Source organism: Lolium perenne, chromosome 1 (genome assembly GCF_019359855.2).
Source record: "Lolium perenne isolate Kyuss_39 chromosome 1, Kyuss_2.0, whole genome shotgun sequence".
Lineage (NCBI taxonomy): Eukaryota > Viridiplantae > Streptophyta > Magnoliopsida > Poales > Poaceae > Lolium > Lolium perenne.
Window position 1 is genome coordinate 91,472,246 of NC_067244.2, and position 5,574 is coordinate 91,477,819.

Here is a 5,574-nt window from a genome sequence, read left to right on the forward strand (position 1 = left end):
GATGCATATAGTGGATGCTCTTAGCCTTTTGCACCATGCACTAGCTATGGACAGACAAAAAAAACTAGTTGACTCAGCTTTGTCTAGATACCTCCATCCCAAAGCTTAAGGCTTATTTATTTTTGAGAAATCAAAACAAGTAAAGTTTGACCAAAATTTTAGAACATTCTATCAACAAATATAATATTGTGTAGATACCGTAGGAAAATATATTTCACAACCTATTTAATGATATTAATTTTGTATTTTGCATGTTAATGAGTTTTGGTAAAAGCTTAGTCAAACATGGTATAGTTTGACTTTCTAAAAATAATATAAGCCCTAAGCTTTGGGATGGAGGTAGTAGTATCTAGAGCTAAAACACATCTAGATACATCCGTATCTACAGATAGTTGAGTCAATTAATTTGGATCTGAGGGAGTATCAGATTCAGACTACATCATGGTAAGTTGGTTAAAAAATTACCCCTGGGCGGTCCCTGCCCAGCTCGGCAGTGGCATTTCGCTTCTTGTGCTGCAGATCTGGCCATGCTCCTGCAGCAGGTGGGGAGCTATCGTTCCCCATAGCCTCAGCACGGAACCTGGAGGTACCAACCTGATACAGAGAATATAGAGCATGGTGTCACAGAGGCTTTACGCACAACCAGTTGAAGACATGTGCTACTTTAAGAATTTTCCAGAACAGGAACAGATTGAGGATGCAGATAGACAGAGTGGATAAGCAAACGGAGTACCTGCTTTGCGGGGCTGGGGACGCAGCTCAGGCTCATCCAACTGCCCACATGCGTGGTGGCCTTACGCTCCATTGCCCCCCACCACCACCGAGGTCTTTCCTTTCTGTACAAGCTGACAAAAGATACAGTGAGGATCGGCAGAAACTACAAACACTACTAGGAAAAAGCCTATAGGTGGAGGCAAGTGGTGCCGGCGCACCACCTTGGAGATGCGCCGGTGGAAAGAGGTGCCGGCGCACCACTTTGTCGCCGCGCCGGCGATGAAGGACTACTGCCAGCGCACCACAGGAATAGACGCGCCGGGGATAAATCCTGGCATGGGCTCGCACGATTCGGGCCAGGCCCAAGAATCATTGCCGGCGCATGAGCCCAAGGGCGCGCCGGCGGAAATTTACTATTGCCGGCGCGCCCCTAGGCTGGTGCGCCGGCAATGATTCTTGGGCCCGGCCCGAGTGATATAGCCGAATGGGCTATGTGCTGCCGGCGCACCCATGCCCTAGTGCGCCGGCAGTAACCTGGCACTTATTTCTCCCACCAACCAGCACTCACACACCCAACACTACTCCACTCCTCCACATACACCCGAGCCTTCTCCCAACCCAGCTCATTTTTGCCCATTTCTTCCACCAATTTAGCCAATTTGACCAAACAAAATCATATTTTTTGAGCAAATCTTCCCTTCCTACATGCATCTCCCACATCCCCTATGTAGATCTAGATCTACTATCCCGCATTGACCGCTCAATCTATATCTAGATCTAGAAAGTAGGCTTCCATACGCCATTGTCGCGGCGCGTCGTCTCGATCTCATCGACGAATATATCAAACAAATAGGTGATTAATGAACAAATTGAGGAATGAAATCGACGTATGTTGGACATTTGAAGCAAAGCTCTCGTGTGTGGCATATATATATGTTGTGTTTGTGCTTGTGTGTGTTGGCGTTGAAAATGAGTTGCCAACGTTGCGCCGAAATGTTGATTCGTTAAGTTTCCGTTTCGGCACATTTCTGGGGCTCCTATGTCCTACCGTGTAGGAAGGTCATGCCGAAATTTTCCGTGAAAACTACCGACGGATGCATGGTTCTAATCAATTATGTAATCTTACCATGCAGGCGATAATGGTTATCGAGATGAGTGAAAGCATCGTGATGAGATATCTGAAACACGCGATCATCGACATGTATGAAAATAACCGCACGGAGGTATTGTGTCCGTGCCGGAGATGCAAACGAGCGAAATGGTTTGACCCGTATTCAGGCAAATTGCAGGGCCACCTGCTCACTAATGGTTTCATGCATGGACACACTCAATGGATGAGTGATGATGGCGCGGAGGTCAATGGGGCGACGGCAGCAGGTGGTAATAATGGCCGGCAAGAAGGAGGGCATCATGATATTGATGACGATGAAGAGTTTGTCGCACAGGACGATAACCTTGACGACGACAATAACCTTGACGACGACAATAACCTTGACGACGACGAAGAGGTGCTGCTAGCTTCAGTCGTGCGGGAACCTCATCTTCAAGATCTGCTTCTCGAAAAGACGAAAGGCGCCAAGCGGAAATCAAAGCTTGAGCAACTCGAGATAGACTCGAATACTCCGTTGTACGACTCAGGTCGCGGGTTGGGGGAGTCTCGCTTGAGAGTAGCTCTCGATGTGCTGCAGATGAAGGCGAAACACGGATGGACGGACACAAGCGTCGACGACATCCTGGAATACGTGAAAGATCTCCTTCCTGCCGGGAACACGTGTCCTGGTAGTCTAGCCGAGGCCAAGAGAATCACGTGCCCTCTCGACTTACCCCACGAAAAGTATCACGCCTGCATCAACGACTGTATCATGTATCGCAAGGAGCACATGGACAAGACCAAATGTCCTGTGTGTGAAGCTGAACGGTACAAGAAAGGGAAGAAGAAAGCTCCTCGGAAAGTTGTGTGGTACTTCCCGCTCGCCCCCCGGCTTCAACGGTTCTACGCGGACCGCAAGGAAGCAAAGCTCATGCGCTGGCACGCAGAAAGAAAGGAGGCAGTGTTGAATGATGAAGAGCGGATTGAGCACCCAAAGGCTTTGACGCACCCTTCGGATGCAAGCCAGTGGAAAGCATTAGACAATGAATTCGGAAGTTTTGGGGCAGATCCCAGAAACATCAGGTTGGGTGCGAGCACGGACGGATTCAATCCGTTCGGAAACCAGAGCAGCACACATAGCACATGGCCCGTGTTTGTATGGATCTACAACCTCCCGCCCTGGCTGTGCATGAAGAGGAAGTACATACAGATGAGTATGCTAATTCAAGGGCCGACACAGCCAGGAAACGATATCAACATGTATCTCGAACTATTAAAGGAGGAGCTTGAAACGTTGTGGGCGGAGGAAGGGGTAGATACATGGGACGCTGTCGCGGAAGAATATTTCCCTTTGAGAGCCGCCTTGATCACGACGGTGCAGGACTACCTCGGATACGGTTACATTTTGTGCCAGGTGTTCCATGGACACAAGGCATGTGTCAGGTGCATGGAAGAGACGATGTTTTTGCAGCTTGGTAAGGATCCCGGCTTTTCGAAAACAGTTTACATGGGGCATCAAAGGTGGCTACAGAAGACTGACCCGTGGAGAAAGCGTGGAGATCTGTTCGATGGTACAAATGAACCCCGAGGACCTCCACGTAAGAAGAGCGGCGAAGAGATCGATACATTACTGAAAGGTTGGAAGGAGTGCCCTGCGCCGGGAAAGATTCGTCAAAAGCCTGGAGAGAAGAAGAAGAAAAAGGAAACGACGCCGCTCATTGGTGTATGGAAAAGGAGGTCCGTGTTTTGGGACTTGCCGTACTGGAAAATTCTCGATACACCTCACTGCCTTGATGTCATGCATATTACAAAGAACGTGTGCGAGAGCTTGCTTGGCACTCTTCTCAACATGCCGGACCGGACCAAAGATGGGCCGAAAGCAAGACATGACCTAAAAGTTTTGGGCATCAGGGAAGAGCTTCAGATCCCGCCGGCCCAAGAGGGACAGTCGGAGGAGGAGGCGGACGGCAGTCAGAAGCGCAAAAGGATTAAGCAGCCAGACTATTACTGTCCCCCCTCCTGCTTCACTTTTAGTCCGGCCAAGGTCGATCAATTTTTCAATTGCCTTCTAGGAGTCAGAGTGCCCTTCGGTTACTCCGGGCTAATAAGCAAATACATGGACCCCAAGAAACGAAAATTCAGCGGCATGAAGTCTCATGACTGTCACGTGATGATGACGCAGATTCTTCCGGTTGCAATCCGAGGTATAATGGATGACCATGTCCGTGCAATGCTGACTGGGCTCTGTAACTTCTTCGACGTCATAACTCAGAAGTCGATAAGCGTGAAGAAACTCGCAAGGCTCCAGGAAGAGATCGTGGTGATCCTATGTGAGATGGAGATGTACTTCCCGCCTGCATTCTTTGACGTGATGGTCCATCTGTTGATCCATATCATGGATGATATCGTCAGTCTAGGGCCGGCATTCTTACACAACATGATGCCGTTTGAAAGAATGAATGGGGTCATTAAAGGATACGTTCGTAACAGGTCACATCCGGATGGAAGCATCGTCCAGGGCTGGCTCACCGAAGAGTGCATCTCTTTCTGCATGAATTATCTAGACATCGAGGACCCTGTTGGTTTGCCTCAAAACAAGCACCTCCGCAGGTTCGAGGGAGTAGGCCACAAAAATGGAAGGAAGGAACTGCACGTGCACATGTCTGGTCGGACTTCCGACTTTGATAGGGCCAACTTAGTAGCGCTACAACACATTGACTTGATCGATCCTTGGTTGAAAGAGCACAAAACCATGATAGAGAACAGTGGCAAGCCGATGATGACGGAAGCAGAATTATACAGAGAGCACAACTCCTCTTTCGCGCGCTGGTTCAAAGACCACATTGATGCTAATCCCCCACCAATGGATTCTGACAAGGATAAACTAGTATTGGCCTTGTCACATGGCCCCGCGCCCAACATCATGACTTACCAAGCATACGATATCAACGGGTACACATTCTACACGGAAGAAAAAGACAAGAATAGTGTTTACCAGAACTCAGGGGTAACGATGGATTCCTGGACGGGTGACGTAAATACTAGATACTACGGAAGAATCGAGGAAATCTGGGAGCTTAGCTACGCTGGGGAGAAAGTGCCGATGTTCCGTATCAGATGGGCTAAGAGCGTCACAAAAGAAGACCGGTATTTCACCACCATGTTTCTACCCGAAGCCAACAAATCAAAGTCCACGAACGCCACCGCGCAGAATGAGCCATGGGTACTGGCAGAACACGTGCACCAATGCTTCTTCATAACAGACCCATCCAGGCCTAGCCGTGTTATCGTGAGGAGAGGCAAGAGGACCATCGTCGGAATGGATGGAGTCGCCAACGAGGAAGACTCCGAAGGACAAGTCGGAGACCCAATGATGGAAGAATCTGAGGACGAAGACACAACATACACCACAAGAAGAAGCAGGACCACGCTACCGAGGTCAGGTCGACCCTTCAAAAGAAGAAGTCATGACACGGGGCTAAATTATTCAACGACGAGCAAGAAAAGAAAGAAGAAAGCGAAACACTCTTCTCAATCGATGATGTAAAACTTTATTTGCAATCTATAACTCATATTTTGTGTAATTCATAACTACTCATATGGTCATGGCCAATACTTTATGTATGACTAATTAATATTGTGTTGGTCAATATTTTATGTATGTATATATAACTCATATTTTTTTGTAATGCCTAATTAACTCATATTGCTTTGTTATTATCTTGAAAAGAGAAGGCAAAAAATATTATAGGATTTGTGGGAAAAGAAAA